This window comes from Streptopelia decaocto (genome assembly GCF_964273445.1).
Source record: "Streptopelia decaocto genome assembly, chromosome: 6".
Lineage (NCBI taxonomy): Eukaryota > Metazoa > Chordata > Aves > Columbiformes > Columbidae > Streptopelia > Streptopelia decaocto.
This window is the reverse complement of record NC_138660.1, coordinates 28,097,452-28,113,680: the sequence shown is the minus strand read 5'-3', so window position 1 is coordinate 28,113,680 and position 16,229 is coordinate 28,097,452. Positions and strand designations below refer to the sequence as shown.

Below are 16,229 nucleotides of genomic sequence, written 5' to 3'. Positions count from 1 at the left end.
TCAGACCAGAGCAAACCGTACTACCCTTATCTCTGTATGTATAATGTGACAAATCATACATGCACATCTTACACTTCCTCCTATCACACGTGCTGAAAATCTTACATAGTAGAGTTCAGATAGTACCAAATATGAATGGCCAACATATTCACACCCCATCGTCACCATCTGATCACTCCTTGGATGTTTCCTTTAACGACACACACTTTGTTGGTATACTCTGGGGGGGGCTGTCTGCTGTTTTTTGGTTTGTTGTGCTTGGGTTTTTTGGTGGTGGTGGTTTGTTTTTTTGGAGTAGAGGGAAGGTGGGGCTTAGTTGCTTGTGGGGTTTTTTTGTTGTTGCTTGGTTTTGTTTTGTACCCACAAACGGGTACCTTGCTACATTTGCATTAACATGGAAGGTTAATAATTTATGGCCTGTCTCTTAAGGAGACCATCTGCTGTTCAAGAGCCTATACTGTGTATCCCTGCATTTTCCATTTCAATTAACGGCAGATTCCTTCACGAAGTTCTGCACTGCTGCAATCTGAAAATGTCCAGAAATACAGTGCAGAACAGACCCTGAGGTCCCTCCCTGCAAAATCGTGAACTAGCAAAAGGCAAGGCCTGTTATGGAGTGTGGTACCAAATATGTTTAAAGACAAACCCCAGGATTTCCCAGCGATGGGTCCTTGCCCCGCTCTGCTGACCCTGCAGAGAACGGCCCTTGTTCCAGCACTGCCTGAGACTGCCCTCTGGTCAATCCCTTCTCAGGAGTCGGGCTCCAGCTCCACAGGCAGCCAGTGGGGAGACGGAGCCTGGCAGCCCAAGTCCAGTCCAGAATAAGCACTACACCACAACACAAACTTTTGTTACAAGTAACAGCAATCTTGAAGGTTTTTTTTCTTTTTTTAACTTACAGAAAATAAATCTTTACTATCAGACTGAGCTGCTCTAAAAAAAAGGAAGCAGAAATTATTCATTTAAAATAGTGAATGATAGTTTAAAGGTGTGCTACTCAGTTTAATAAATGATTGCATTTACATTGCTTCATTCCTTTCATATGATGAAACAATGCTAATGACCAACCTCTTTGCAGTTTAATAGACCTTGCAACTGCAGGATGATTCCTCTTCCAGTTAACAAGCCTCTTGCTATAGCTTAATAAATCTAGTTTTGCTCTTCGCAATTCTCATTAAAACGCTTTGGAAGGTACCACCACACGCTCCATGGCCTGTGAACCCTCCTGCAGAACTGGCAGAAGTTTCAGGAGTGAGCAGCCACCGAGCTGCCGAGGGTAGTCAATGGTGCGGAGTCTAGTTGGAGGCCAGTATCTAGTGGAGTGCCCCAAGGGTCAGTGCTGGGGCCAATATTATTCAATATATTCATTAACGACTTGGACGAGGGAATTGAGTGTACTATCAGCAAGTTTGCTGATGACACCAAGCTGGGAGGAGTGGCTGACACGCCGGAGGGCTGTGCTGCCATCCAGCGGGACCTGGACAGGCTGGAGAGTTGGGCGGGGAATAACCAGATGAAATTTAACAAGGGCAAGTGTAGAGTCCTGCATCTGGGCAGGAACAACCCCAGGTTCCAGTATAGGTTGGGAGATTACATATTAGAGAGCAGTGTAGGGGAAAGGGACCTGGGGGTCCTGGTGGACAACAGGATGACCATGAGCCAGCACTGTGCCCTTGTGGCCAGGAAGGCCAATGGCATCCTGGGGTGTATTAGAAGGGGGGTGGTTAGTAGATCGAGAGAGGTCCTCCTTCCCCTCTACTCCACCCTGGTGAGACCACATCTGGAATATTGTGTCCAGTTCTGGGCCCCCCAGTTCAAGAAGGACAGGGAACTGCTGGAGAGGGTCCAGCGTAGGGCAACGAAGATGATTAAGGGAGTGGAGCACCTCCCTTATGAAGAAAGGCTGAGGGAGCTGGGTCTCTTTAGTTTGGAGAAGAGGAGACTAAGGGGGGACCTTATTAATGTTTATAAATATATAAAGGGTGAGTGCCATGGGGATGGAGCCAGGCTCTTCTCGGTGGCAAACAATGATAGGACAAGGGGTAATGGGATCAAGCTGGAACACAAGAGGTTCCACTTAAATTTGAGAAAAAACTTCTTCTCAGTAAGGGTGACAGAGCACTGGAACAGGCTGCCCAGGGAAGTGGTGGAGTCTCCTTCTCTGGAGACATTCAAAACCCGCCTGGACATGTTCCTGTGCGACCTCACCTAGGTGTTCCTGCTCCAGCAGGGGGATTGGACTAGATGATCTTCCGAGGTCCCTTCCAATCCCAGACATACTGTGATACTGTGACACAGACTGCACCTGGTCCACACCGTGAAGGGCTTGTGTCTCAGGACAGAACGAATCCTGCGGTCACAGCCCATGCCGTGACGCAGACCCAGCAGCACGCCATTAGAACGGCCTTGTATCAAAAAGCCCAATAAACTTAATCACAACTTACCACAATAGTGCATCTCCACTGATGTTGAGGATTTCCTGTCTACAGCGTATGCCAGAAAAATTATGACATTTTCCACAGTCCCCTTTCACACAAACACGGGAGAGTCAGAACTCTTCTTATGTAAAGCTGCTTGTCTGCCCTGCTCAGGGTTTTCCCAACACATCACTGTTTGTATGTTTATTTTACTTCTTTTAAGATAAAATAATAACTACCACAATAAAAAAAAAAAGTCAGCACAGCTATCACAATCAACTCTATGCCAACCGTGTTCTCTAGACTTCTGCAAAACCTTCTGATCCACCAGTAATTCAGTAAAGAATCACATATATAGGTAAATAAGGCACAAGAGCAAGGACATTAAAGACAGGTGTGGGGTTTAAGCAACAGAAAATAAAGGGAGAACTGTTCTTATTGAGTGACAAGGAAGCAATGACTATGGGTCAAACTCTGCTACTTGCAGATTTCAGTGAGCTTGAGCCCCAAGAGAATCAGGCTCTAAAACAGTAACAGCTGAACTGCTGCAAGACCATCATTTCCATCAGATACTTAACCAAACGGCCAAAAACGCCCATGAGGGCCAGGGAAGCCCTGATCTTGTATTATCATCACACAGAAAGGACATTCCCTGTCACTCCCCCTTTCCACCCTCTCCTCACAAGCTTCTGTTCCCACTTGAGTACCTGAAGAGCCATGGTCAAAATGCTGGTGCCCTCTGAGTGCCAGAGCTCCTTCCAGCCCCTGGGACCTTCCCCAGCCTTTCCCCCACAACCAGAGCTCCTTCCAGCCCTGGGACCTTCCCCAGACTTTCCCCCACAACCAGAGCTCCTTCCAGCCCTGGGACCTTCCCCAGCCTTTCCTCCCCCAACCAGAGCTCCTTCCAGCCCCTGGGACCTTGCCCAGCCTTTCCTCCCCCACAACCAGAGCTCCTTCCAGCCCCTGGGACCTTCCCCAGCCTTTCCTCCCCCACCAGAGCTCCTTCCAGCCCCTGGGACCTTCCCCAGCCTTTCCCCCCCCCCACCAGAGCTTCTTCCAGCCCCTGGGACCTTCCCCAGCCTTTCCTCCCCCACCAGAGCTCCTTCCAGCCCCTGGGACCTTCCCCAGCCTTTCCCCCCCCCCACCAGAGCTTCTTCCAGCCCCTGGGACCTTCCCCAGCCTTTCCTCCCCCACCAGAGCTCCTTCCAGCCCCTGGGACCTTTCCCAGCCTTTCCTCCCCCACCAGAGCTCCTTCCAGCCCCTGGGACCTTCCCCAGCCTTTCCCCCACAACCAGAGCTTCTTCCAGCCCCTGGGACCTTCCCCAGCCTTTCCTCCCCCACCAGAGCTCCTTCCAGCCCCTGGGACCTTCCCCAGCCTTTCCCCCACAACCAGAGCTCCTTCCAGCCCCTGGGACCTTCCCCAGCCTTTCCTCCCCACCAGAGCTTCTTCCAGCCCCTGGGACCTTCCCCAGCCTTTCCTCTCCCACCAGAGCTCCTTCCAGCCCCTGGGACCTTCCCCAGCCTTCCCCCCCCCCACCAGAGCTTCTTCCAGCCCCATGGACCTTCCCCAGCCTTTCCTCCCCCACCAGAGCTCCTTCCAGCCCCTGGGACCTTCCCCAGCCTTTCCCCCACAACCAGAGCTTCTTCCAGCCCCTGGGACCTTCCCCAGCCTTTCCTCCCCCACCAGAGCTCCTTCCAGCCCCTGGGACCTTCCCCAGCCTCTCCCCCCACCAGAGCTCCTTCCAGCCCCTGGGACCTTCCCCAGCCTTTCCTCCCCCACCAGAGCTCCTTCCAGCCCCTGGGACCTTCCCCAGCCTTTCCTCCCCCACCAGAGCTCCTTCCAGCCCCTGGGACCTTCCCCAGCCTCTCCCCCCACCAGAGCTCCTTCCAGCCCCTGGGACCTTCCCCAGCCTTTCCCCTCCACCAGAGCTCCCTCCAGCCACCATCAGCTTCTCTCTCCACTGCTGTGCACCCCCGGGAACTCTCCTCACGCAGCCAGGGCAGCCGCTCGGGTCCATCTGTACCTCCTGGTGCTGCAGACCTCCCCAGGGCACCGCTGGCAGATACGTCTCTTGCTGTACCACGCTACAGCTCTGTGTTTTTGATACTACACCTCATCTTTTGACTCCTTCCTGTTGTTCTTTCCTCACGTTTCAGACCCGGCTGCCTCTCCGTTGGCCGGATGAACCAACCAATCCTTTCTGGCTTCCACTGTGTTTGTACACAATGTAATTTGCCGATTGTGGAGGAAGAAACCTCAAGTTCTCTGAGGATTTTAAGGAGTTTTCCTTCTCTCACTGTAGTTCCGAAGTGGCTGCAGTACATGGGAAACTTCAGGTGCGGGAACAGCTGGGGAAGCCTCTCCCCATCCTTCTCACCAGCTCAGAGCAAGGAGCACAAGCTCTGATCCTAACACCAAAGCACAACTTCATGCCAGCAGCGTAACAAACCAGCCAACTCTAAGCTATTTCTAGCCAGCGCCAAGTTACTATTGGAAAAGAGGATTACAAAAAAAAAGAAAAAAACCCTAAAAACCACGACATTTCATTCAGACCAAGTCCTAAAGATCACTAACTCAAATTCTGCATGGGCCTTTATTACCGCACAAGAGAGTTACTCCCTCCATCAACACAGACAGGAGAAGGCCCATAGTGATGACATTTTGGGACCTGTAGTATTTTCCATCACTGGTATAAAACACAGTCTCTGAATACACTCCGAAGTACCACCACACCCAGCCTGCATGTGCAAGGCTTTTGCTGCATTTAATTTGACAGAGACAGCCATCCACAGCACTGTAATTACTAAAAGTGGACAGTTTAAGTGTAGTGCAGAAGCAGAAGCCACAAACTGGAAACATGTAGGACAGCGCATACTGAAAGCTGTTTCTATGTATTGATAGAAAGCAGTTCAGTCTGAAACAACCATCTGAGGACACGCTTGAGCTCAGAGTCATCTAAAGCCCAAATACTCTTTCTTGGCAGTTATACCTAAACCAGTAAGAAAGGCTCAAGTCCTGACCTGCCGCCCCATTAGCTGTCAGCGAGCATCAGTCTTTAGCAGCAAAAAGCCACGTGCCACAGAGATCACTCAGGCGGACACCCCAGCCCTGAACCTCCAGGGCAAGCTCTGCAGCTTTCTAACAAAAGCAACTGGGCTCCTGAAGAGCCACCATTATTCAGAAACGTCCCATAGCACAAAGACTATCTTTTGGTGCCGTTCCAAAGTCAAACACCATAAATCCTTCCATGGATTTTGTGTAAGGTTGGGACAACAAACACCTGCCCTGAACGGGGGGTGTTTATCTTGGAATGCTGCCTGGCAGGTTGGCTTTGGCAGCACAGAACAGCTCAGGGAGACGGCGCTGCCAACACAACAGTGGGAGCAGCTCCTCTAACACCACCTCAAAGCACATCCATGACTTTTGACAACAGTCACCTCCAAAGAAACGATACTCACTGATCACTTGGCCATGCCCAGCACAAACAGATAACATAGCTCAGCGCCACTCAGAACATACAACAGCACCAGCCCTCTTAGAAGCAGAGTTCACGGAAACACCAGGTTTAAGTTACCACTTTAAAAAAAAAAAAAGAAATATAACAGACCTTCAGTCAATGAACATCATATAAAAGTGTACCAGTTTACACAGGCCACAGCGTGTCCCCAGCTGTGAGCAGCAGCACATTGGTACTCACACACAGGTGAGGCCTCTTTGCCATTTGAACTCTTACCTGTTCAACACCTGGGAAATTAGAGTCATCAGTAATCTAAACACAGGACACAGCACAGAGCCATAGGCGTCTCTTTCAGTCAGCAAACCACTGGAGACAGTACTCAAAGGCCTATTATGAAGGGCAATCACCATCCTTTTCTTGAAGGACCACATGAAAATCGGTGGCTGTTCTGCAATCGATTGAAACGGCCTTTTGTCTGAAGGAAAAGGAGTCACAAAGTATTGCAAACTCATGTGTAACTCATGTTTTTTGAAGGAACTGTACAGCTTCAGTTAAGAGCAAACCAAGAGAAGAACAGGCTTTGAAAATGTTATGCCCCAACCCTTTCCCACTATGTATATACACAGCATATTTTTAGATTAGTCTTTTTTGTATTACAAAAAGATGGGCAGGCATTCTATATTATTGTTTTACAAGAGAAGTTTAAAACACACGCAGAGTTTTGACTTTTTTCCAAAACCCTCTTTAGGGTCTGCAGTACTGTTTTGCCTTGCCTAAACAGAGAATCATCAGAGGCTTTTCTGGTACAAGATCTAGTAGAAGAATACTTGCACTAGGACAATAAGTGAAAGCATTGTCTGTTGCTTAATAATCACTTCAGTAATTGAGTAAATTTGACATCACGCATAAAGTACATTTTTATATATTTGACCCTTTAATTTTGAAGGCTGTTTCTGAAGTCTCTGACAAAAAAAGGGTTAATTATACCTGCTGATGACTTCCCAGAAGTAAGGAATGCTTCACTTCTCCACCCGCCCCAATCACATTTTCGGTTCTCGGGTTTTGCACACGAATGCACACACACACACAATGGGATTTCTACACATTATTGCATTGCAAAGTTTCTAAACAAGCTTCCCATAGATAAACTTCCAGCAGGCAAGACAGTGGAGGCTAATAAGCAAAACCAGCTTTCTTCTAATCCATATCCAGAATCAGGGAACTGGTGCATTTCCATTCAGAAACAAAAGTCACAGCTGTCAGACTTGCCCTCTTCACCCATCTGTTCCACCCACATACTGTGAAACTAAACAGTCCAAATATGTCAGTTTTCACCTTCCAGCTTCTTGCCGCATCCCAGAATTTGTATTTTTTGTGTTCCCACAAGGCTCCTGAAATCAAGCAAAATATTTCACACACACCACTGGTCAAAGTGCCAGCTGGTTTTAGCTCTTCTTGACCGCCCCATCAAATTAAATCAGGCAAGGAGCTCATCTTGGCATGTTACAAGGTGGCACTACTAGGGCCAAAATCTTCGCTGCAGGAATCACCCATGAGGCTGCTTTCGGATATATACTAGAAGTTAAAGTCCTGCCATGCCAAATATACCCCCAAGGTAACTGTGCACCCCAGGATCTCACGCTCTGTAATACAAACACGACCTTGTCATCCTCCAGACTGCACAAGAATCCCGCAAATGCAAAGCAGAGGCAGCGCAAAGGGACGTGAACCACACAGTCGCCTGCTCACCTCGGGGAAGTTCAGGGCCAAACTCTACCAAAGTTAACTATTTCACTACTATTCATTCTTGTACACAAGAGAACTGCAAAAGAAAGCTGGTGAAGCAATTGAGGAGGGAGAAAAAGGCAGGAAGAAGAAGAAGAGAGAAATGGCAAGATTGGTATAATGCAGAAAAACATGGAGGATGGAGGAGACATTGGCACTAGCCATAGGTATGGGTCATATTTCCCCAAAGTATCATGGACAATAAAATCCTTAATATGAACTACAAGTTAACTATAACTAACGGTTAACTATAGGTTAGTTTGCTTCCTTCTGTCTTTGTGCAAAACTTCTTCTGCTCCAAAGCGTTACACAGCTTTACTTTTACCCTCCAGCGCACAGTTCAAACTGGATTTTGATCTTTCCTCTGGATGTATAAAGCACCAGGCCAGACTGCTCTGAGAAAATGACTGAGGATTTTTTCTGTACTCTGCATGACCAGCATTACTTAACAGTGTCCAAAGACCTCTAGGTCATGGGCCCTGAAAAAAAGTAGGAAATACTGTCCCTAGAATGACAACTGAGGCAACAAGTGTGGGTGAAAAGAAACACAAGTATAACAGCAAATACAGGTTGTCTACAACTGCTGACAGGCACAGCTCTGGTACTTCCACCATTGCTAGAAGAAAACTCAAAGAAAACATAAAACACATTGCAGGTCATTGGAATCTTGTGGTTTCTCTTAAAAACAGGCCCGAACTGACTTAAGTTCCGGACAGATATTTCCTTAAAATGTGGGAAATGGCAGGAGGGTGTCCTGACATAGCCTCATTTCCATTTCTTTGAGCAAGAAAGACTAGATCAGAAAAACTGATCTACATTCAGAACCAAACTTCCCTCAAGACAGGAAGTACTTGGAGATGCTCAAGTTCAATTTTTAGGCTCATTACAGCATGTCAGAACAGTAACTCCTAAGCACACGTCCCTTCTAAGGTATCTACTTGGGCATTAACGGTGAACACAGACCCTTCACTTAAGGATAACCCTGAGAACATTTTGAAGGGTACTTAATTTACTCCATGTTAATCATAACCCTTTCTTACACAGTACATTTCCCAGAGTTTGTGACCTTACCTCCTTAAATGCTTATACAGCACCTGACAGAGCACAAGCCTTATCTTGATTGGCGTCTCATTACATTTAACAGATGCCGCTGTTCTCATAAAAGGCCAAACTCCTGCAACTCCAGTAACACAATTAGCAGAGAACACTCACAGCCTAACGGCCTGTGTTCAGCTCCAGCAGGTTGTGACGGCGCCTCACAAAATTCATCAACCTGTTTGACCTGGAAATCATTCTGCGTTTACGCAGTTCAACCGTCTTCACAGGAACAACCGCGGCAAGGGCGCAGCGTCCTGCTCACAGCAGCTAACACACTCTAGTTAGCAGCATTCAACAGGTTACCGCCCAGGACTTCTTTCATGGCCAGTGCAAATACATTCCTGGGTAGCCGTGACATTCTGCATGTAGCAGTCTTTTCCACCTTCTGTTCAGAAAGTTTTTAGTTTGCTTTCCTTGAATTATCACCTTTTGAAAAATATTTCATGACTGCATCAGGAGCTCAAAAAGGCAGAAGAAAGATACTTTACACATACACCGGTAACTGAAATTTAAAAATTAACAGAAAGGAATTCTCACAGAACATCCTTAGTTGCCTTGAAGCACATAAAGCATTTGCACATTTTTGAGCCGGAACCAACCAAATCAGTCCAGGGAAATATGACCTGGAATGAAATAGATGGATTTTCTGTGACACCTTATAGCTCTCTCAAAGAAAATTAACAAGTAATTAACATCTTGGGACGATGAGGCTGAGGGTGGGGAAGAAGCTAACACTATTTACTCACAGCTCAAAGAAAGCATTGCATTCTGAGAGAGAATAAAAGCGCATTGCCAGCTGCCACTGCTTATCGACGAATTCCACACCTAATTAATTTTTTCCACGCACAGTAAGGAAGATAACACACACTAAAATAGCTAACTAAATACAGCAGCCCCGCGGCCTCAGCGGTGTTTTACCCTGGTGCAGGTGACACACACCCCCGGAGGGGCGGTGAGCGCAGAACCCGCTGCCCGCGCTCCCTGCCCCGCTCCCTGCCCCGCTCCCCGCCCCGCTCCCTGCCCCGCTCCCTGCCCCTGCGCGGCGGGAAGCTGCGCCGGGAGCCGCTGGGGTGGCGGGGACGGCCGGCTGCGCTGGGCGGGACCCGCTCCCCGGTGCTACCGAACAGCCCGGCACGGCCCAGCTCCGGCTCCGCGGCGGCTGCGGAGAGGGGAGCGGCGCCGGGCGGGGCCGAGGGGCCGGGCCCAGCCGCGCTGCCGCCCACAGCCGGGCCGGGAGCCCCGTGCGCCCCCTCATAAGCCGTCCCCCCTCCCTGGCGCGGCGGGAAACCCCCGGCGGGCCCTGCTCCGCGCAGGTGCCGCCGCGGGGCGGGCAGGGCAGGGCAAGGAAGGGAAGGGAAGGGCAGGGCGCTGCCTTACCTCGGAGCCGCGGCAGGAGCCGGAACGGGGCTGCGGGGCCTCGGCGACCGGTGGCGGGTGGGGCGCGGCGGAGGCACCGCGACACGCCCCGCCCGCCTCAGCCAACGGCCGCGCCGGCCCCGCCCTCAGCGGCGGGGGCGGGGCCGCGTGCGTCAGAGTCAGCGGCGCGGGGCGGTCACAGCCGCGCGACTGCTGCGAGGAACGAGGGGTCCGCGGCCGCGCGCGGGTGTTGGGCGGAGCGCTGGGCCCGTGCGTTCGGACAGAGGGCGCCGGCTGCACAGCGGAGCTCTCACCTTTCTGGTGATGCCGAATGGCAGATGAACCTCACGGTCTGCACACGTTGCAGTGTGCGGTTCGCAGAGCCACAGGATCCCAGAATGTCAGGGGTTGAAGGGACCTGGAAAGCTCATCCAGTGCAATCCCCCCATGGAGCAGGAACACCCAGATGAGGTTACACAGGAAGGTGTCCAGGCGGGTTGGAATGTCTGCACAGAAGGAGACTCCACAGCCCCCCTGGGCAGCCTGGGCCAGGCTCTGCCACCCTCACCAGGAACAAGTTTCTTCTCATATTTAAGTGGAACCTCCTGTGTTCCAGTTTGCACCCATTGCCCCTTGTCCTGTCCCTGGTTGTCACCCAGAAGAGCCTGGCTCCATCCTCCTGACACTCCCCCTTTCCATATTGATCCCCAGGAATGAGTCCCCCCTCAGTCTCCTCTTGTCCAGCTCCAGAGCTCCAGCTCCCTCAGCCTTTCCTCACACGGGAGATGCTCCACTCCCTCCAGCATCTTGGTGGCTGCGCTGGACTCTCTGCAGCAGTTCCCTGTCCTGCTGGAACTGAGGGGCCACAACTGGACACAATATTCCAGGTGTGGTCTCCCCAGGGCAGAGCAGAGGGGCAGGAGAACCTCTCTGACCTACTGACCACACCCCCAGTTCCTCTGTATAGGTTATTAATTGATAAAGGTAAAACAATAACAACAATTGAACATCTCCACTGGAGCCTTTGGGCTCTATTAAAAGTGAGATGCCCTGGTCAAGAGCACTGACCTTGGATTTTGCATTAAATCCACAGTTCGCTGTATTTCCCATACAGCTGTGGTCACGTTCCCGATGTGACCACACACAATTCATCTAGTTTCTCTGGGCCTCTGTTTCCCATTGCCAAAGAAAAAAAGGAATTTCTAAACCTCTGTGTCTGTGGCACAGATTGTGAGATACTCCAGGTGTAACCATGCAATGCAGTGACTTTGGCAGTAAAGATGCCCTAAGCATTTCTTGCTGTTTCACAACCTCCCTGTCTCCATCTTGTCACTCCAATCTGTTATCCTTCTCCATTTGGAAAACTTGATTACTGTTGTTTTCCTTAGGGCTATGGGTGGGAGAGGAACCAACTGAATGCAAAAGTAATAAAATATATTCCCATGTAATTGTTTTATCTCCTTGCTTCTTCAAACAGCTACTGCTCCCCCAAGGCTGACAGACTCCAAAGTTCCCATTACATCAATACCAGAATCAGTGATTAGAAGTTTGTTAATTGGCAACAAATTAAATCAGTTGAAATCCCCCTGGCACAAAGCTGTTTCTGGCTCGCAACAGGGAGAAATTGATTGAACACAGAAATTTGGAAATAAACTGGTACAGTCATGGTGATCTGGCAACAGATCTGAGGGTGAAGATACAGAAAACAGCAAATTACGTTGTTCCTGTCGTACAGCGGTTGCTAATCTGGGGCACGAACATAACGCGGCGCTTTTAAGCCAGAAGAAGGGCTGATAAAAGCATTTCATCCTGGCTTTTGTTAACTGTAGTTAAAAACGGCAACGTTAGCGGAACGAAGTTGAAAGAGAGATGAACAGGGTCTTCAGGAGGTGGTTGTTTCCATCCTCGGCCGAGGAAAAGGCTGCCAGGGACAGACAGACGGAACGTCCTCCCACAGGGCCCGAGTGGGGACGTGAAGGACGTTATGTGGAGTATCAACGTGGAGGGAAGAAAAACAATATCCACAGTCACAATGGAGCAAAGCCCTAGAGAGGCTGGGTTTCTATATGCTGTCAGCACAAAGTTGCATTCAACATTTTGTAGAAAGAGAAAAGCCCCTGCATTTTGCACGTGTGATCCCCAGCACAAACAGCAAGGAAGGCAGCTCTTCTGGCCCTCAGAGCTACAGGTCAGATCCAAAAGAGATCATTCACAGCCCACATGTAAGTTAATGGCCATTATGTTTGCTCAGACAAGGCGTGAATTTGATTAAATGGTTACGAGCACGCAGACTATATATTATATAAACAAAAATCTGGTTTGCAATGAGATTATTTATATTGAGGATCATTTCAACAGCTGCTCGTGAGCTCTCACATTTGGTTAAAAATACAGTGTCCTCAAATGACTGTGACAAACAGGCTGGTTCAAACCTTCACAGAAACCTGCTGAAAAAGGAACCTGAGCATTTGAGATTCCAGAAGCGATGCGGCAGTATCTGTGGTGCTTCAGAGCCAGTGGACTTGAGTGGGGTGGTAAACACTCAAGAATGACCGAAGTTCGACAGCAAACAAAAAGAAGCCTTGAGCTCGCTCTTGTAGTAAATGGGAGAGAAGTGAGGGAAAGCTGGGCAAAAATCAGCATAATAGTAGGCTTATTGTTGAATCTGAAAGCTTCATTTTCCAACAGTGTCCTTTTTCTGGGAAGCTGCACAACCACTCTGAAAGCGCTTTCTATAGAGATGATAAATCTATGGTGGAGATTTATGCACATTCAGATTAAGTCAGGAAATCAGTCCTGAAAAGGATAATTAAATAGAGAGACAAAAACCCAGAAGAAAAATTACCAAAAGCCCCCAAAACACACACAGTTAACAATACGCCATGATATAGCAGGTCCTGGGATTCTGACTCTGCCTTTGGCAGCTATTCTTGCTCCAGCACCACGGGGGTGAGCACCCTCCTCATCCTCACCTCCTCCTCATCCTCACCCTCCTCCTCATCCTCACCCTCCTCCTCACCCTCACCCTCCTCCTCACCCTCACCCTCCTCCTCATCCTCACCCTCCTCCTCATCCTCCTCCTCCTCACCCTTATCCTCCTCCTCACCTCCTCCTCATCCTCATCCTCCTCCTCACCTCCTCCTCATCCTCACCCTCCTCCTCATCCTCACTCTCCTTATCCTCACCCCTCTCCTCATCCTCACCTCCTCCTCACCCTCACCTCCTCCTCACCCTTCTCCTCATCCTCACCCTTCTCCTCATCCTCACCCTTCTCCTCATCCTCACCCTCCTCCCCATCCTCACCCTCATCCTCACCCTCCTCCTCATCCTCACTCTCCTCCTCATCCTCACTCTCCTCCTCATCCTCACCTCCTCCTCACCCTCCTCATCCTCACTCTCCTCCTCATCCTCACCTCCTCCTCATCCTCACCCTCTTCCTCACCCTTCTCCTCATCCTCCTCCTCATCCTCACCCTCCTCCTCCTCCCTGTGGTTCCCAGGCCTCCAGAGAGGGACACTGCACAGCAGCACATTCTGGGCTTAGCAGAGATCTTTGGTCCACCTATCTTAACTGTTTAGTGCTGCACAAGCTCTTAATTCATGCATAGGTGGAAAGTCATAGGAAGAAAAACTATTCCTTATTGATGCGTGGGACCAATGGAGCCTTCAGGGGAAGGCTGCAGAGACAGCTCTCAGTGCCACCAGCCAACCCAAAAAAGGCCATGGTTTGCTGGAGGAGCTCCTGAGGACAGCTTGCGATGCTGAAGCTGTGTCAACGCTCGCTTTTGGTGGCTCCTGCTGTGCGGGGTGCTCAGCCGACCCGGAGCGTTGGCGGAAAAGCAGCCGCACGGGCTGAACAAAGCGGAGCGGGAAAGCCCTTGTTGTTGGCACCGCTGCAATTCCAAACCGTGCAAACTCGGGGCTGCGTCGTGGGCCAGCAAACAAACCGCTCCAGCTTTGAAGATACAGTATACAAATGCTGCAGCTCTGGGAGAATCTTTAATTTGTGCACCATGACTTTTTAATTAATTCCCTTATTTATTATTAAATCTTGTCCCACTTCTCTGAAGTGGATTCAGGCCTAGTGCCCGATTGAACTCATGTGGGAGCCAAGGACAGATGCAGATGAAAAAGTCGACATCTAAGAGATGTAGATCTGCTTCCAAGTTTTGCAGCGCAAGATGATCTACAGCAGAAACTATTTACAGGCCTTTCTCCCACACCACCGGACAAAATAAAAGTTCCACATAAAGCGTGGCAATTCCGATTTCTGCACGAGGGTTCTGTGCTAGATGGAGCACAAACCGGTGCTTCAGCCATTGCCCTCTTCTTTTTGCTAACTGGAATAATTTACAACAGTTTGAAGGTTTTTTCCACAAGGGCTGTGTAAGTTCATAGATGGCAATTTGTTTTCTCCTGCTAGCAAGCCAGGCAGCATCCTGAGGTAAACAGCACCCTGTCATTTACTAATGGCACAAATCAAGACAACGTCCCTTAAATGCTGGTTCTGACAGCGAATTATTCAACTGCTGTCTTGGAGATGCGTGAGAGTTAAAGTGACATGTACGTCGGGGTAATGAATGAATCTGTGTAACAGGAGAGATGCAAAGTATGGACTGCGCTCGAGGGATCTGCATGTGAACATCTCCCTGGTCTCCTTCGCGTCTGAAAGAGTCACCTGCGCAAGATAATCCCCAACAGAAGGGAAAAGAGGAGAGCAAAAGTGCTTCGGAGCGTGGTTCCAAAACCTGGAATTCAGCGTAAAACTTATCTGCAAAGTAACGTAAATAATAGAAAAAGCACATTTAAATTTATTATTTAACTGCTGGAGTCAGGGTTTGGCAGTTGAGGGTATTGTTGTTGATGCAGCGACATGCCTGACAGTGCTTGAAAAAAACAGAAACATATAATCAAGCCGGAAAAACAAGAAATGCAAGGACTACAGCTTTAGTGCAGTTACACAGCACGCAGGGAGTCAAAGGAAGTAGCTGTTAAAGTAGGAAAAACTGGATAATAGTGGCAGAAGAAACTAAAAGGTATCAAAAGACGAGGGGTAGCAAGGCTTGGTGAATTAGCAGCATGCTTGTGGAGCACAGTGATGCACCAGCAAACCCAGCAGTGGCGCGGTTCAGAACACAACCCTGAGAGCAGCTGGTCAGAGTCACCCCCACATTAAACCTGCTCAGAACGGCACTCCGGCTAAAACCAGAACCAGAGCTGTATGGGTGCAGTTACCTGATTTAACTTTGGGGTTGTCCTTTGTACAAGTGCACTGCTGCATTTCACAGAATTCAGGCAATAGTCATGGTCCCCAAATCCCTCACAACATAACAAACATGTCCCCATTTGTGACCCATTTTATTATATAAGAATATAATTCTTTATTAATTAAAATCCTTTGGCTGGCTTCAAAATTTTGTGAGACAGATGTCATTATTAAAGGCCAGAGCGCTGCTCCCTGGGTGATATCTAAGGAGTTAACGCACACAGATGCATATTGTTACTGACCAGCACTTCAGTGCCATTACCATGACAGCAAAGCCCATTTTGTTCTGCCCATTCCTCCCTCAGCACAACTGCCAAATTCAGGGTCTCAACAGAAACCCACGTTTGAGGCTGGAGTTTGCGTTGTGTCCTAAAAGCTCGATCTGATATGAAATGTAATGGAAAAGTGGAACAAAAGGCTGTTCTTTCATAAGGCTAACGCAGCACTGAGAGGCTGATTATGCTGCTTGTAGTGCAACATGCTTAAAAAGAATCAAAGAAAAGAAAGAACATGCATTTGCTGGGGTAAAATGCGCCAAAAAGGTACCTGCACCTTCTGTTGGTCACAGACAGGCCAGGGATCAGCACATCGGTGCTGCCGACAGGACGTGTGTGTCTGATGAGAAGGAGAAATGACAGTCGGTTCATCAGGAAATAGTGTAAAATTGAACACGGAGTCGTCGGGAACCTGCAACACGCTAGCCTTCATCATAGCTCCCATCTGCACAGCCGGTACGTTGTCAATGTTAACAGAACCGGTGCGGGGTGCGCGGGTGAAAACCAGGATCCAGGTCTCCTCCACCCTGTGAGGGCTTTGCTCGCGTAGGTGTTGGAGAACATGGTTACCTGAA

At 49.3% G+C, this 16,229-nt stretch overlaps 1 protein-coding gene across 7 annotated transcripts in view; it reads right to left on the bottom strand.

Annotated features, from left to right (window-relative positions):
- The window catches only part of SPATS2L (spermatogenesis associated serine rich 2 like), a 68,722-nt gene that overhangs the window by 51,344 nt on the left and 1,149 nt on the right, over nt 1-16,229 (bottom strand). For 6 of the 7 annotated variants that reach the window (XM_082055033.1, XM_082055034.1, XM_082055035.1 and 3 more), the window contains exon 1: nt 10,136-10,261. The exons of the other annotated variant lie outside the window; for it this stretch is intronic. The gene's annotated coding sequence lies outside the window, so the exon portion shown is untranslated. Of the gene's footprint in view, nt 1-10,135; nt 10,262-16,229 lie in introns of those variants that run through there. 7 annotated transcript variants of the gene reach the window in all.